The sequence below is a fragment of the Triticum urartu genome, chromosome 6A (assembly GCF_056163025.1).
Source record: "Triticum urartu cultivar PI428250 chromosome 6A, HENAU_Tu73, whole genome shotgun sequence".
NCBI lineage: Eukaryota > Viridiplantae > Streptophyta > Magnoliopsida > Poales > Poaceae > Triticum > Triticum urartu.
This window is the reverse complement of record NC_141878.1, coordinates 451,578,052-451,596,073: the sequence shown is the minus strand read 5'-3', so window position 1 is coordinate 451,596,073 and position 18,022 is coordinate 451,578,052. Positions and strand designations below refer to the sequence as shown.

The following is an 18,022-nucleotide window of genomic DNA, read 5'->3' as shown; positions in this document are numbered from 1 at the left end:
ACCCGACCTTCGGGCTATCTTCGCAATCGTGACTTCCCCTGCGGATTATTCTTGTTAGTCGTGTTCTATATGTTGTTAGTGTAATCTAAAAACGTTTTTAGCAACTAAATACCGGTTTTAAATAGGAATCTCGCTCGTTGGCGGGTTTTGCTCTCGGGTCGTGATGAAATTGCGTTTTTTGCAATTTTACTACCTAAGTTGTTCGACCTGAACTTCTCCCAGTGCTAGGTTGAACTTCCGCCAACATTGCCCAATTGGGGCTTGCGATATGCCATTGGAAAGCTATGGACACCAGTATCATGACCCAAGTTAAATTTTTGGCAAAATGTAAGCGGTTTAAGAGCAGTTTTGAAAAGCGTTTTTTCTTCATACAAAAAACATGAATAGTATTTTCGATCGCATTTCTAAACCGTTTATCGGAATGAGGCAAATAATATGGCGTCGGAAAACTGCTGCAAAGCCGCTCCTTCCACATGTTGAAAGTTTTTTTCTAATTTCATATGGTTAAAGAGTAATTTGGGAAGTCGTAAAATTTCATAAACCGAACAGCCAAGTTTGTATTTTCGATGTCATTTCTAAATGGCTAATCCAATTGAGGTAAGTGATATGGCGTTGGAAAGCTTATCAAAATGTGCTACTTTCTCATGTTGGAAGTTTTTTTCTAATTTTGAACGGTTTAAAAATACTTTAGAAAATGGTACAAGTTCCACCGAGTTCGTATTTTCGAGCTAATTTTTTAATCGTACGTCCGAACGCAGCATATGATATGGCATTGGAAAGCTTGAGGAAATGCGAAACTTTTTGGTACATATTGTTTCTTCCAATTCATTACGGTTTTATGTCAGTTTTGAAAATGGTAAAAAACATATTTTCACCGTAATATTTACAACTTTTATCGGAATGGGCCAAATAATATACCGTTGAAAAGCTACGGAAAATGCGAAACTTTTTCATGTTGATGGTTTTTCTCTGATTCCTAGCCATTTTCAAGTAAATTCGAAAACGATGGAATCATTCGTTCTGCCTTTATCATGAAACGGATTCTTCAAAAATGCACCGCGTGAAGAACTTGAACTTCTCGGCATGTTTACTTGAACTTCACTCTGTTTTTCACGTTTTTTTTCTCGTAGCTCTCCATACACTCACCGGAACACTCACCGGAATTGAGCAAGTGATATACCGGTGGAAAGTTGCAGTAAACACGCAACTTATCCGTGTTTATTGTTTTTTCATACTCGCAACGATTTAAAAAATCATCTGAAATTCATTCACTGTAATAATTGAACTTCCTGCTGTTTTCACGTTGAACTTCTGTGACATATTTTCGTTTGTTATTTTTCTCATCTATTCGTTAGTGTTAGACAAATGATATTCCTTTTGTACAAACCACTCTCGCAATAATTGTTTTTAACTTTCTCCAATGGAGGACTTGAACTTATAACAAAAAAATTAGCCTTTGCTTTTTTATTCTTTTTAATACAAATGCACACCGTGTAGTACGTGATCTTCTCGCAGTTATTAATCTAAACTTCTTTCGGTTATGTGAAAATATATGAGTTTTTTATGAGTTTTTAATCTGATTTTCTTTATCTTTTTTATGAATTTTGGAGCGATCTATTTTTAAAAGTTGAACTTCTTGTTTTTTTGAACTTCTTGTTTCCATTCCTTAATAACGAGGAAAATCTGAGTTTTCTATAATTATCGAACTTCTCCATTTTTTTAATATGGACTTCCTGGTTTATTTCTCAATCTTTTTTATGAAATTTTGAAGCGCTATATTTTTAAAAGTTGAACTTCTTGTTTTTTATTTTTGAACTTCTTGTTTCCATTCTTTAATAACGAGGAAAATCTGAGTTTTCTATAATCATCGAACTTCTCCATCTTTTTAATATGGACTTCCTGGTTTTTTTCTTAATCTTTTTTATGACATTTTGAAGTGCTCTATTTTTTAGAAAAAATGTTGAACTTCTTGTTATTTAATTTTTGAACTTCTTGTTTTCTATTCTTTTATAACGAGGGAAATTTGAGTTTTCTATATTCACAGAACTTCTCCATCTTTCTAATTTGGACTTCCTGGTTTTATTTCTTTTACTAACGGAAAAATCCTACTTTTTGATAGACATCGAGCCGCTTTGTTAAATTTGAAATTATAAGTTTATTTGAATAGAACTTCTTCATTATTTCGAATAGAACTTATTGGTCTTATTCTTTAGTAACCGGAAAAAAAATGAGTTTTCAAATAAATATTAAACTCCTCTGCTTTTAGAAATTGAACTTCTTGGTTTTATTATTTAGTAACAAGAAAAAAGTGAGTTTTTAATATGCATTGAACTACTTAATTTTTTTAAATTGAACTTCTTGGTTTTATCTTTAGTATTGGGGAAAAATGCCCAAAATGATATTGTTTTTTGTTTTTGTTTTTTGAACTTCTAAATCCTAGGTTTTGATATACTTTGAACTTCTTAGTTATTTTAATTTGAATTTCACATATTTTAGTTTTTTTGAGTAAACAATTGTGTTCGATTTAAAAATAAATATCGAATTTGTCTTTTTTCTACTGTTGGACTTCATGGTTTAATATTTAGTATCGGGGAAAATCCTAGTTTTCTAAAAAACTGGGAAAAATCTTTTTAAACTTTTTTCGTTGTTCCCTTATTTTAATTCAAATTTATTAGTTTTATTCTTTACTAACGAGCATGTGAGGTTTTTACAAACTTTGAACTTCTCTGTTATTTTAATTTGTACTTCCTTGTTTTTAAACTTTGAACTCATTAGTTTTATTCTTTAGTAACGAGGAAAAACGAGTTTTTTGAACTTCCTTGTTTTAAAATTTTGAACTTCTTGGTTTAATTTTTAATAATGTGAAAATCTTTTTTTTTCATGGACATCGAAGTTCACCATTTTTTAAACTTGAACTTCTTAGTTTTATTTTAATTTGAACTTCTAGTTTTTATAGAATGGGAGAAATCTGTTTTTGTAAAATCTTTTTAAATTCTCCTCTTTTTTAATTTGGACTTCTCAGATTTTTTTATAAATGGGTAAAATCCGTTATAAAGATTTTTGAAGTATTTTTTATTTGAACTTCTTGCTCAAATTTTTTGACCTTCCAAATTTGACTTTTACATGTTAAAAACTTCTTTTTTTTAAATGTCGACCTGCTTCGTTTTTAAATTTGAACTTCTTATAGAATTTTGTCTTGACATTTTTATGCATTTTTTTGCTTTTTGGTGAAATGGCCTCGTCGATCTGTTTTTTCATTTGATGGTTTTTCTTGTGTATGTACTGCACGTGAACTTGGGAAGTTCTAAAACATGAACTTCACGTGCTATTTTTTTAAAACTCCATAGTTTTATTCTTTGAATTCCATGATCTTTTTGTTTACATTTTTTTGGTTTGAACTTCGATCTTTGTTACACCCGAACTTTCGAAATCACCCCTTTTTATACACATTTTTCTCTTGAATCAAAGGTCTGCAAAAACGATAGGAAAATTGGGGTCAATTCTCATAAGCAAGTTTCTCATGGGCAGTAATACATGAACTTCTCATGTACAATACTGGTTGTCTTTAACACTAGCGGGTGGAGCGTCACAAGTGGACGGCGGCGCGCGTTGATGAACAGCAAGAGAAGGAAGATTGCTGATGCCGGGGAAGGTCTGATTCGGTCATCGCTACAGTCCAAACGCGCCTGCGAGTGCACCGGTTGTCGACATCTGTGTCCATCGATCCCATCCACCTGTTGTCATCGGAGGCATGCATTGTGTTTTTACAAATTTTAAACTGCTATATGTTTTTAATTTTGAACTTGGGTTTTTTGTTTACTGAATTTTGTGATTTTGTAATAAACATCTAACCGCTTTTCTGTTATTTAAATTTGAACTTTTAGTTTTTTTGAAACAATGCAACCCCATTTTCTCCTATAAAACATTAACGGCTCTGCGTTTTTAATTTTGACTTTTTTGGCATTGAACCAAACATTGAATTTCTCTAGTCTTATTTTAAAGTTTTTTTCAAAAAGGGAAAACCCATTTTTTATAAACTTTTTGATCTGTTTTTTTTCATTTGGCATTCCTTTTTTATAAACATTGGTACTTCTCTGTTATTTAGTTTTGAACCTCTAGTTTTTTTAAAAAAAAGAGAGAGAAAATCCATTTTTAATTATTTTTAAACTACTTAGTTTCTAAATATGAACTTCTTAGAGTCCCTTCTTTAAGAAACAACTAAAGTTACTAAAAAAAATAAGAATTCTCTACTTTCTAAGAACTTAATATATTGTATATTTTTGAGAACTTTTTTATTTTTCATGTGACACTTTCTATGCATTTTTTTGTTCTCGGTGAAATGACCTAGGCAGTTCTTTTTTTTGGATGAAATTCTTCTATATGTTATACCTCCGAACTTCAAATTTTCTTGAAACATGAACTTCACGTGCTTTTGAAAAGCAAAAAAAATTATGCAGAAGAATACACGTACACAGTACACCAATCCGTAATATGCACAACACTATGCACTAGTACACGCATTACGAGTCGCGTCCTATCGGCGTCGGGCGTTCATTAATTTTTATACATGAACTTCTACACGGTTTTTCTTCACAAATTCTACTGCTGGTGTTGTAAAATGTCAAAATACATATAGGTAGTAATATATGAACTTTTGGGGAAATAATAAATGAACTTCTAAAATACATTTTTGTTTTCTCACATAAACAAAATAAGAAACATCATGGTTTTCTCACATACAGGCATCTAATGTTTTGTAGTACACAACAGCCTGAACCTGAATACCTGATGCATGCATTGAATGTTACGAACTGAACAAACCGGTATACGCCACCTCACTGCCTGCTCAGTATGCTAATGCAAAAAAGGTTCTCTCCCTCGATCTACTTCCCCTTGAGCTTGTCGTTGGCGTCATCCTCCTTGGAGTCCTTGGAGTTGAGCATGTCCCAGGCCTCGATCTAGGTGACCATGGCGTCGGCGAGCTTGACGAAGTAGGGGTTGATCTTGCTGAGCTTCTCCTTGACCTGATGCGAGAGCGAGATGTAGCACTTCTACACGGTGTCGCATTCCTTTTCAGCTTCGCGGACTGGAAGAAGGGGATGATGTCCTCCTGCCAGAAGATGCCCTTGTACTCCTTCAGGTTCACAAACGGGTTGCTGGCCTTGCTGTGCCAGATGTAGGGCAGCCCAGTCTTGACTCCTAACAGATCACCTGCACACATACACAAATTATTCAGTAAAAGTTCAGTACAACCGGACCAAACTCAAAGACGATGTGTGTGTTTAGTTTAGTTGTAGTTACCTTGACGCACTAGCTGGCCACATGTCATCGTAGCGTCCGATGGGCTGGCCGTCGCCCATGAGGCCGAAGTACATGGCCGTGCTGATGAGCTTGCGGTCGAAGGCGGGGTTCATGCCGCGCGTGGAGGAGGAGTAGGAGGGCGCGCCAGAGCAGAGGGCAGGCCGCACCGGAGGGGAGGGAAGGTCGCGGCGACGTAGAGGGAAGTTCATGCCGGACGGGAGGGAAGGGCGCGTCGCAAGGGAGGTAAGGGCACGCCGCACTGTACCACCATGGCGATGGATGGTGACATCATGGCGGCCGGATGGGGGCGGCGAACGGATCCCGCAGTGGGGACGGCGGCCGGATCCGGCGCTGGGGGGCGCCGCGACCAGATCCAAGGCGTGTGGCGGAGTGGCAGCTGGGTCCGGGGGGTGGTGGCGATAGGGTGGCGGCGGGGTTGCAGGAGGAGACCGACGGCGGGGCCCATGGACAGGGGGCGCTCTGGGAAGATGGCAGCATCGTGCTGGGGAAGATGGCGGATGCGGCGGGGCGGCGGCACTCTGGGAAGAAGGGGCGACCGGACCTGGCACGACGCTGGATCTGCTCGGTGGCGGCGGCGGTAGGTGGCCGAAGTCAGGAGGGGGTGGGGTGGTGCGAGGGGCACGGGGATGGGGCTGCGCCCGAGGGAAATGAGGCTATCTATTTTGTTTTGCAGAGTTTCGGAACATCCCATCGCGTCTATATAGGGAGCACCGTGATCCGAATAACTATTCTAATCCTGAGATTAGAATAGTGTTACTCTCTATATATATATATATAGGGTGGGTCTATTATGATAACACCCCTCAAGAGTCTTATTCTGCTAACACCGAGTCTTATTCTGATAACACATGTGTACTCCGACGACCACCGGCCTGCCCCATTACCCACCACTCCCCTCGAGCCCGAGGGCCACAACCTCCCTCCCCTTCCGCATCGGTGCCCCACACCACCACCACCTACCCCAAGCCCGGCAGCCCACCACCACTCCCACAGCCGGCGGCCACCGCGGCGCCCCACCCCACCACCACCAGAACCCCGCCCCTCTCCCACCCCACCCGCGCACCACCAACCTCCCCTGCTCTTCCTTCTAATCCCACGCACCGCGGCCCCACAGAGCCATGGTCCGCCACCTAGCTAGCTACCTTCGGCGGCCAACCATCGGAACCGCAGCGGCCTGGATCCGGCCTCGCCTCCTCCACACGAGACACCTCTCCCCACATCCCTCCACCACCTTCCTCCTAGCCCCATGCCTTCCTCCACATCTGGTGGCCAAATTAGCACCAGATCCTGCCGACGCCGACGGAGATGGCCGCCTCCAACCACCATGGCCCGGATCCGTGGCTCTCTCCACCGTGCTTTGACTCTCGCCGACGTCCACCGGGATCGACCTTCCCATGTGGATTCGCATCTCCATGCCTCGTCGCGAGCCTTTGTCCATGCGGCTCACAACCGCATCTGTGTAGTGCGGAGCACGCGCGTGTGCAGTCCGCGGCTCTTGGGCGGTTGCTCCCAAGTTGAAGCTCCCCAAAAGCCGGCGACAGGGACTTTCTACCTCCGCCCCCTGTTACTTGGCATTCCAGGGCGATGAAGGTGGGCGGATGGATTTAGTTCTTTTGATTTATAACACTGCTACTCCCTATTCTTCTTCTTTCCATATTCTCTGAAATATTTTTTGGTTGTTGTTGATGTTTAGCATGGAGGATTAGCTCAGGTTTACCACTGTAGTGCGTGGCGTGCATCTCCCGCGGTTCAGCTCATGGGTGTGCACTCCAGCGATGCAATTTGTGGGTTCTCAACTGATAGCAGTGCGATTTGGCTTTATAGGGCAGGGCATAATTGATAGACGGGGGATTATGGTTGATGTTGATACAGTGCAAAACGCCTCTTCATGCAGTTCTTTGGCTCCGGAGCGAGCAGTCGAGAGGACACCGGCATGCAGCCCCCCATCCCCCGTACTTGTCCACTGAACTTGTAGAAGCCCATCTTGCTGTAGTGTATATGAGCATATGGCCTGCAAGTGTTCACTTCTGTTTTTCTGTTGCAAGGATCAGTTCACCTCTTCGGTGGAAAAAAGAAGGAAATTAAAACCCCACTCGCTGACGAGACAACAACCCATGAGCATCATGCGCGTGCAGTCCCTTTTGGGTATGTTTGCAATGCGGTGTGTGTATGGGTGCAGTCCACCCCATTGGTCATCAGTGTATTTTTTGAGAAAAAGAAATGTTTGTTGTCACATGTGGCGGTTTCACTTATTTTTTTGGATATGCTTGCAATGCGGTGTGTGTACGCATGCAGTGTGGTTCGCTTTTGATGTCTGAAAAAAATGCATTTAAAAAATCAATACAGTGCACTGGTCCACTTAAGCCTATGAAAAAGTTAGAACAAAGACAAAAAAGACAACAAAAACACATATGGTTCACTTACAGTAGTGTTGCGGTTTACTTCGGTACTATTGTGGTTCAATCACCCCAAAAAAATTTGAAGTGCAGAAAAATGTTACAGAAAACAATAAAAAAAGGTAATGTGGTCCACTTGTCGATAGTTTTGCAGTTTACTTATGCCCGATGTGAAGCACGATCCACTTTCTTGTCCGGGAAATTTACGTCTGACAAAAACGAATCATGCAGTTCTCTTACCCGTCTGATGCAGTGCGGTTTTCAGTCTAAAACAGTGCGGCCGGACCTATGATGTTGTTCATCTCGTAAGTGTAAAGAAATAAATGTTACCGAAACGACAAAAAAGTAATGAGGTTCACTTCTTGATAGTGTTGTGGTTCATTTACACCCGATGTGAAGTGCACTCTACTTTCTCGTCCTTGAAAAAATTACGTTTGAATAAAAAGAAACCATGCAGTTCTCTAACACGTCTGATGCAGTGCGGTAGTTCGTCCGATGCAGTGCGGTTTTCAGTCGGATGAAGTACCCACGTCGATTTGGGTGTTGCGAAAAACAGAGTGTCCGCATTTCGGTAAAATCGAAACTGCTCCTAAACCGTAAGGAATTAGAGAGAGTGTTCTACATGAAAAAGTTGCGTCTCGTCGATATCTTTCCAACAGCGTATGATTTGAATTATTCTAACCAGCCGTTCATAAAAATTTCACGAAAAAACAGCCGCTGCCTCTCGAAGTCAGCCGCACGATTTTCAAAATTAACTAAAATCCGTAAGGAATCCCGAAACCATTTCAACATATGAAAGTTGCGCCTTGTCCGTAGCTTTCCAACGACGTATCATATGTCTCGTTTCGACAAACGGTTAGAAAACTGGAGCAAAAACAGTACCGAAAAATTCAAAAAATTTGAAAAACAGAGTTCCGCGATTTAGTAAATTTGAAACTGCTCTTAAACCTTAATGAATTAGAGAAAGATTTATATATGAAAAAGATGCGCCTCGACGATATCTATCCAACGGCGTATAATTTGCTTCATTCCAACAAGCGGTTTAGAAAAAAACACGAAAAAACGCTCGCTGCCACTCGTCATCCGCCGCACTATTTTCAAAACTGCTCTTAAACCGTGTGGAATCTTGAAAAGTGTTCAACATGTCGAAGTTGCGCCTAATCCATATCTTTTCAATGGTATATTACACGCCTCATTCCGATAAACGGTTAAAAAATTAGAGCAAAAACAGTACCGAAAAAAATAACGCATGCAGTTTTTTCCGACGAGAAGTTCACTAGTTTCTATTGCAGTGCTCGTCGTCAAAGTGATGCAGTGCGCTTCTGTTGAGCGTGCAGTGCTGAAGTGGTGTGCAGAATAGTTATTCTGCTAATATTAGTAGAATAGACCGTCTGTATATATATATACATATATATATATATATGATAGGTTCTACGAGAAATTCTATTTATATATATGCATAACTCATACATCTCCAACGTATCTATATTTTATGAAGTATTCATGCTGTTATTTTATCATTCTTGGATGTTTTACAATCATTTTATAGCAACTTTATATCATTTTTGGGGACTAACATATTGACCTAGTGCCCAGTGCCAGTTGCTGTTCTTTTGCTTGTTTTTTACATAGCAGGAAATCAATATCAAATGGAGTCCAAACACCGCGAAAGTTTTTGGAGATTTTTTATGGATCAGAACACTCAGGATGGGCCAGAGCAGCACCTGGGGGTGCCCCGAGGGGGGCCCAGGCGCGCCAGGTGGGTTGTGCCCACCTCGGTGGCCTCCCGCCCCCCCTCTTTACCCTATAAATTCCCAAAAGTTCCAGAAACCCTCAGGGTTAACCTAGATCAGAAGTTCCGCCGCCGCAAGGCTCTGGAGCCACTAAAAACCAATCTAGACCTTTTCCGGCACCCTGCCGGAGGGGGGAATCATCACTGGTGGCCATCTTCTTCATCCCGGCGGCCACCACGATGAGGAGGGAGTAGTCCACCCTCGGGGTTGAGGGTTTGTACCAGTAGCTATGTGTTTAATGTATCTCTCTCTCATGTTCTTGAAATGTCACGATCTTGATGTATCACGGGCTTTGTTAATATAGTCAGATCAGATGGTGTTTTCACCTCTCTATCTTGTTGTGATGAATTGAGTTTTTTCCTTTTGAGACTTCGTTGTTATCAGATTGAATACTTTTATGGATTTGAGAACACTTGATATATGTCTTGCAATTGAATACTCGTGGTGACAATGGAGTATCGTATTGATTCACTTGATATATGTTTTGGCACTCAACTCATGGATTCCCGAGGTGACATTGGGGTAATCTATGCATAGGGGTTGATGCACGTTCTTGTCTTTGTTTCTCTGGTAGAAATCTTGGGGCACTCTTTGAAGTTCTTTGTGTTGGATTGAGTATTATGAATATGAATTTGCTTTGGTGTTATTTTAGTATGAACTCTAGGATAGATCGAACGCAAAGAATAGCTTTGTGTTATTTTAGTACGAACTCTTGAATAGACCGAACGGAAAGAATAGCTTTGAGGTGGTTTCGTACCCTACAAATAATTTATCCTTATGTTCTCCGCTAGATAGGAACTTTGGAGTGATTCTTCATCGCACTTTGAGGGGTGGTTATATGATCCAGTTATATTAGCATTGTTGATAGATTGCACTAGTGAAAGTACGGACCCTAGGCCTCATTTTCAAGCATTGTAATACCGTTTTTGTGCTCGTTTACTATTTGCTACCTTGCTGTTTTTATTTATTCAGATTATAAACATATATTTATACCATCAATATTACACTTTTATCACCATCTCTTCGCCGAACTAGTGCACATATACAATTTGCCATTGTATTGGGTGTGTTAGGGACACAAGAGATTTTTTGTATTTGGTTGCAGGGTCGTTTGAGAGAGACCATCTTCATCCTACACCTCTCACGGATTGATAAACCTTAGGTCATCCACTTGAGGGAAAATTGCTACTGTCCTACAAAACTTTGCACTTGGAGGCCCAACACGTGTCTACAAGAATAAAGTTGCGTAGTAGACATCAATAACGTGTACAATATGTAGTATCGTAAATACCTGCAACAAATGAAAAAATTAAATGGAAAACACAAAACTAAAGGAAAAATAAAAAATAAAACAAAAACCCCCAAACCTTTTAGTACCAGTTGGTGTTGCCAACCGGTATTAAAGGTATCCCCGCCCCGACGCTGGCTCGTGCCACGTGGTGGCCCTTTAGTGGCGGTTCGTGTTGACCGGTGCTAAAGGGGGGCCTTTAGTCCCTACCAACCGGCACTAAAGGGCCTTACGAACCGGTGCTAAAGCCCGGTTCTGCACTAGTGTATCTGGCTAATTCATCTAACATTTGACAAAAGTATAAAAAGCTAATTCATCTAACATTAATATATCTGATTCATCTATAACTAAAAGTATAAAAAGTTAATTCATCTAACATTTCTATCTAGCTAATTCATCTAACATTTGACATTAATCTAACATTTCTATCTATCTAATTCATCTAACATTTGACATTAATTAATCTAACATTTCTATCTAATTCATCTAACATTTGACATTAATATATCTAGTTCGACCATCTAATTAACAATTTGACATTGATATAATTCATCTAGCTAGCTAAAACTTTGAAATTATTCTAAGAAACATAAAACAGAAAATAAGTGTGTGTGTGTGTGCACGCGCGCGTGTACGTGTGTGTGTGTGTGTGTGTGTGCGGGGGCTTGATAGGGGCGCGGCCATGGCGCACGCAGGGGGATCACAACACGGGGCGACCGGGGTGGCGACGGGTGGCAGCGATCGACGGGCGTGGCGACGGGGCAGCTACCAGACGCGGCGACGACGCACGGCGGGGACGGGCAGGGGCGGCAATGGGGACGGGGGTGGCAATGGGGACGGCGACGGCGCGTGACGGGGACGGCGATGGCGACAACACGGGATGGGGGCGGAGTACGGGGCGGCGGCGACGTCGAAGCAGAGGAGGAGAGGAAGTGGGAGAAGAAACTGCAAAATTTCGTAAGTGCTATATATATAGGAGGGGCATTTAATACCGGTTGGCGCCACCAACCGGTACTAAAGGTCAAATTTGGCCAGGCCAAGCGGCGGGAAGCGACCCCCTTTAGTAACGGGTCATGGCTGCAACTGGTACTAAAGACCTCCCTTTAGTACCGGTTGGAGCCACGACCCGGTACTAAAAGGGGTGCGATGCCCCAGGTGCGGTGTGGCAAGTTTAGTCCCACCTCGCTAGCCGAGGGGCGTCCGCACTGGTTTATAAGCCCTAGTGTGGTAGCTCTCTCGAACTCCTCTCTAAGCAGACCCTTGTGGCCTATTGAACCTGTGCCGCCATGTTGGGCCTACTGGGCTAGCGGGCCTGCATCCTGGCCCAACTACAGGTTGGGTTTCTAGTCGTATGCAGGCCGGTGTGGCCCAGTAGGCGGGCTTATTTATTTATTTATTTTTCTTTTTTTCTTTTCTTCTTTATTTATTTTCTTTTATTTATTTCTGAGTTGTTTTTTGCTATATTTAGAATTTCTTTGTGAATATTTTTTCTTTAGGTACAAAAAATTACAAAATTTTTGTTAGTGCCATTAGTTTTCAAATTTGAATAGTTTAAATTTGAATTATTTGAAATTTGTGTGAATCACTAGTTTGGGAATAACTTTACTTTAAAAATAGATTTTTCAGTGATTCTTTTTTCTTATGTTTAATATTATTGTGTTTTATCATTATATTCAATTTGGTAATACTTAGGTTATTTAGAAAAATTAAATGCCTTTGTAATATATGAGTTTTTGTCCGAAACCCTGATACTTCGAAAGAGATTGTCCATTTTGTACACAAAGTGCATCCAACTTTTGTCATAACCCTCTCTACTTTCAACCTTTTCACAGTTCATTTGTAGTGCTTTTCAATTTCAGGGTCATTTAGCTCAAAAAATCAGTAAATGCATGAAAAATAGCAAATGATGTCAAAAAGGGTTGAAAGTTGCTCGCGTGGCTTTGAATGGTGCATACTGAATGCACAAAAAGTCTGGTGTTGTAATAAGTTAAAAAAATGAATTGCCTTTGTCAAAGATGAGTTTTCGTCTGAAACCCCGATACTTCGAAAGAGATTGTCCATTTTGTACACGAAGTGCATCCGGTTTTTGTAACCCTCTCTACTTTTTTTCACATGCTATGTGGGTGAAATGATGATACCATGCCAACTTTCAACCTTTTCAGAGTTCATTTGTAGTACTTTTCAATTTCAGGGTCATTTAGCTCAAAAATCACTAAATGCATAAAAATAGCAAATGATGTCAGAAAGGTACACGTTTGTCCGAAACACAAAAGTACACATTTAAAATGCCAAAACACATAAGCACCCTAACTATTACAAAGATTCCCTATGGTTTGTCCAAAGTGGGACTTTCCAGATATATACGTCTGAAAACTCACTAGAGAAGAAAGTGAGGACAGTGAAGCCGGTCACATCCCAAAGTGGGATCTTGGGAGTGAAACTTTTTCTTTGCATGTGTCCCTTTGTGCCGTAACCATGGACAATCTTCATCATTTAACTGGATGGTCGGGTCAATATTCACTATGAATGGAGCAATTTCATCAATCTTTTCATAATCTTCTGACATGTCTGTCTTGTCATCCACTCCTACGATGTTTCTTTTCCCTGAAAGAACTATGTGGCGCTTTGGCTCATCGTATGATGTATTCTCGTCCTTATATTTTCTTTTTCTTGGCTTGGTAGACATGTCCTTCACATAGAAAACATGCGCCACATCATTGGCTAGGACGAATGGCTCGTCTGCATACGCAAGACGGTTGAGATCCACTGTTGTCATTTCGTACTGCGGGTCTTCTGTTACCCCGCCTCATGTCATATTGGCCCATTTGCACCAAAACAAAGGGACCTTCAAACCACGTCCATAGTCAAGTTCCCATATGTCTTCTATGTAACCATAATATGTGTCCTTTCCCCTCTTGGTTGCTGCATCAAAGCGGACACCACTGTTTTGGTTGGTGCTCTTCTTATCTTGGGCGATCGTGTAAAATGTATTCCTATTTATCTCGTACCCTTTGAAAGTCATTATATTCGAAGATGGTAACTGGGACAGCAAGTACATGTCATCTTCAATAGCGGCGTCATGCATGGCACGTGTCTGCAACCAACCGGCGTAAGTACCCATTTGTTGACGTGTAATCCAGTCGTGAGACTTCTCCGGGTGTTTGGAGCATAGAAAATTCTTGTGTTCCTCCATATACGGAGCCACCAAGGAAAATTTTTGTAGAACTGTGTAGTGTGCTTGAGTGAGGGAATGCTCGTCCATACATATTATTTGTTCCGGTCCTAGCATCCATTTCCACCTAGTCTGCCCTTATGCCGCGATTCAGGAACACCAATCGACTTAAGGTCGGGAATAAATTCAATACAAAACTCAATGACCTCCTCATTTTCATGGCCCTTGGAAATGCTTCCTTCTGGCCTAGCACGGTTATGAACATATTTCTTTAAGACTCCCATAAACCTCTCAAAAGGGAACATATTGTGTAGAAATACGGGACCCAGGACGTTAATCTCTTCGCATAGGTGAACTAGGATGTGTGTGATACGTCTCCAACGTATCTATAATTTTTGATTGTTCCATGCTATTATATTATCTGCTTTGGATGATAACGGGATTTATTTTACACTTTTATATTATTTTCTGGGACTAACCTATTAACCGGAGGCCCAGCCCAAATTGTTTCTTTTTGCCTATTTCAGTGTTTCGTAGAAAAGGAATATCAAACGGAGTCCAAACGGAATGAAACTTTAGGGAGCGTGATTTTTGGAACAAAAGTGATCCAGAGGACTTGGAGTGGACGTCAAGCAATCGACGAGGTGGCCGTGAGGTAGGAGGGCGCGCCTACCCCCTAGGCGCGCCCTCCACCCTCGTGGGCCCCTCGTTGCTCCACCGACCTACTTCTTCCTCCTATATATATATTCATATACCCCGCAAACATCCAGGAGCACCACTAAACCCTATTTCCACCGCCGCAACCTTCTGTACCCAAGAGGTCCCATCTTCGGGCCTTTTCCGGAGCTCCGCCGGAGGGGGCATTAATCACGGAGGGCCTCTACATCAACTCCATGGCCCCTCCGATGATGTGTGAGTAGTTTACCTCAGACCTTCGGGTCCATAGCTAGTAGCTAGATGGCTTCTTCTCTCTCTTTGGATCTCAATACAAAGTTCTCCTCGATTCTCTTGGAGATCTATTCGATGTAATCTCCTTTTGTGGTGTGTTTGTCGAGATCCGATGAATTATCGGTTTATGATCAAGTTTATCTATGAACAATATTTGAATCTTCTCTGAATTATTTTATGTATGATTGGTTTATCTTTGCAAGTCTCTTCGAATTATCAGTTTGGTTTGGCCTACTAAATTGATCTTTCTTGCAATGGGAGAAGTTCTTAGCTTTGGGTTCAATCTTGCGGTGCTCGATCCTAGTGACAGAAAGGGAAACGACACGTATTGTATTGTTGCCATCGAGGATAAAAAGATGGGGTTTACATCATATTGCATGAGTTTATCCCTCTACATCATGTCATCTTGCTTAAGGCATTATTCTGTTCTTATGAACTTAATACTCTAGATGCATGTTGGATAGTGGTCGATGTGTGGAGTAATAGTAGTAGATGCAGAATCGTTTCGGTCTACTTGTCTCGGACGTGATGCCTATATACATGATCATACTTAGATATTCTCATAATTATTCGCTTTTCTATCAATTTCTCGACAGTAATTTGTTCACCCACCGTAATACTTATGCTATCTTGAGAGAAGCCACTAGTGAAACCTATGGCCCGCGGGTCTAATTTCCATCATACAAGTTTCCAATCTATTTTATTTTGCAATCTTTACTTTCAATCTATATCATAAAAATACCAAAAATACTTATCTTATTATTATTATCTCTATCAGATCTCACTCTTGCAAGTGGTCGTGAAGGGATTGACAACCCCTTTATCGCGTTGGTTGCGAGGTTCTTATTTGTGTGTGTAGGTACGAGGTGACTCACGTGTGGTCTCCTACTGGATTGATACATTGGTTCTCAAAAACTGAGGGAAATACTTACGCTGCTTTACTGCACCACCCTTTCTTCTTCAAGGGAAAACCAACGCACTGCTCAAGAGGTAGCAAGAAGGATTACTAGCGCCATTGCCGGGGAGATCTATGCCAAGTCAAGACATACCAAGTACCCATCACAACCCTTATCCTTCACATTACATTATTTGCCATTTGCCTCTTGTTTTCCTCTCCCCACTTCACCCTTGCCATTTTATTCGCCCTCTTTTCCTTTTTGCCCTGTTTTTCCGTGACCTTCTCTTTTTCAATTTGCCTCTTTTGCTTCTTTGCTTGTTTGCTTGCGTGTTGGATTGCTTGCTTGTCACGATGGCTCAAGATAATACCAAATTGTGTGACTTTGCCAATACCAACAATAATGATTTTATTAGCACTCTGATTGCTCCTCTTACCGATGCTGAATCTTGTGAAATTAATACTGCTTTGCTGAATCTTGTCATGAAAGATCCGTTTTCTGGCCTTCCTAGTGAAGATGTCGCTACCCATCTAAACAACTTTGTTGATTTGTGTGATATGCAAAAGAAGAAAGATGTGGATAATGATATTGTTAAACTTAAGCTATTTCCGTTTTCACTTGGAGATCGTGCTAAAGCTTGGTTTTCGTCTTTGCCTAAAAATAGTATTGATTCATGGAATAAGTGCAAAGATGCTTTTATCTCTAATTATTTTCCTCCCGCTAAGAACATCTCTCTTAGAAATGATATTATGAATTTTAAGCAACTTGATCATGAACATGTTGCACAATCTTTGGAGACGATGAAATTAATGATACGTAATTGCCCTACACATGGTTTGAATTTATGGATGATTATACAAAAAATTTATGCCGGATTGAATTTTGCTTCTAAAATCTTTTAGATTCGGTCGCGGGAGGCACTTTTATGGAAATAACTTTAGGAGAAGCTACCAAACTTCTAGATAATATTATGGTTAATTATTCTCAATGGCACACTGAAAGATCTACTAGTAAAAAGGTGCATGCAATTGAACAGATTAATGTTTTGAGTGGAAAGATGGATGAACTTATGAATTTTTTTGCTAATAAGAGTGCTCCTACCGATCCTAATGATATGCCTTTGTCTACTTTGATTGAGAATAATAATGAATCTATGGATGTGAATTTTGTTGATAGGAACAATTTTGGTAATAACACGTATAGAGGTAATTTTAATTCTAGGCCGTTTCCTAGTAATTCCTCTAATAATTATGGTAATTCCTACAACAAATCTTATGGAAATTATAATAAGATTCCCTCTAATTTTGAATCTAGTATTAAAGAATTTATTACTTCACAAAAGAGTTTCAATGCTTTGATTGAAGAAAAATTGCTTAAGATTGATGAGTTGGCTAGGAACGTGGATAGAATTTCTCTTGATGTTGATTCTTTGAAACTTAGATCTATTGAACCTAAGCATGATATCAATGAGTCTCTCAAAGCCATGAGAATTTCCATTGATGAGTGCAAAGAAAGATTGCTTAAGATTGATGAGTTGGCTAGGATGCGTGCTAAGAAAGATTGCTTTGTGAAAGCGTGTTCTTCTAGTTTTCATGACAATAAAGATGAAGATCTAAAAGTAATTGACGTGTCCCCTATTAAATCCTTATTTTGCAATATGAATCTTGATAATGATGGGACTGGAGATGAGTCAACTTTAGTTAGAAGGCATCCCAAAAATTCGTAGTTTTCAGATCTTGATGCAAAAGTTGATAAAAGTGGGATTGGAGAGGTCAAAACTTTAAATAGCAATGAACCCACTATCTTGGATTTCAAGGAATTTAATTATGATAATTGCTCTTTGATAGATTGTATTTCCTTGTTGCAATCTGTGCTAAATTCTCCTCATGCTTATAGTCAAAATAAAGCTTTTACTAAACATATTGTTGATGCTTTGATGCAATCTTATGAAGAAAAACTTGAGTTGGAAGTTTCTATCCCTAGAAAACTTTATGATGAGTGGGAACCTACAATAAAAATTAAAATTAAAGATCATGAATGCTATGCTTTGTGTGATTTGGGTGCAAGTGTTTCCACGATTCCAAAAACTTTGTGTGATTTGCTAGGTTTCTGTGAATTTTATGATTGTTCTTTAAACTTGCACCTTGCGGATTCTACTATTAAGAAACCTATGGGAAGAATTAATGATGTTCTTATTGTTTCAAATA

General features: G+C 40.3%; 1 pseudogene; it reads right to left on the bottom strand.

Moving 5' to 3' along the window:
- Positions 1-4,958: 4,958 nt before the first annotated feature.
- Positions 4,959-5,510, bottom strand: LOC147965658 (UDP-arabinopyranose mutase 1 pseudogene; annotated as a pseudogene).
- Positions 5,511-18,022: the final 12,512 nt, after the last annotated feature.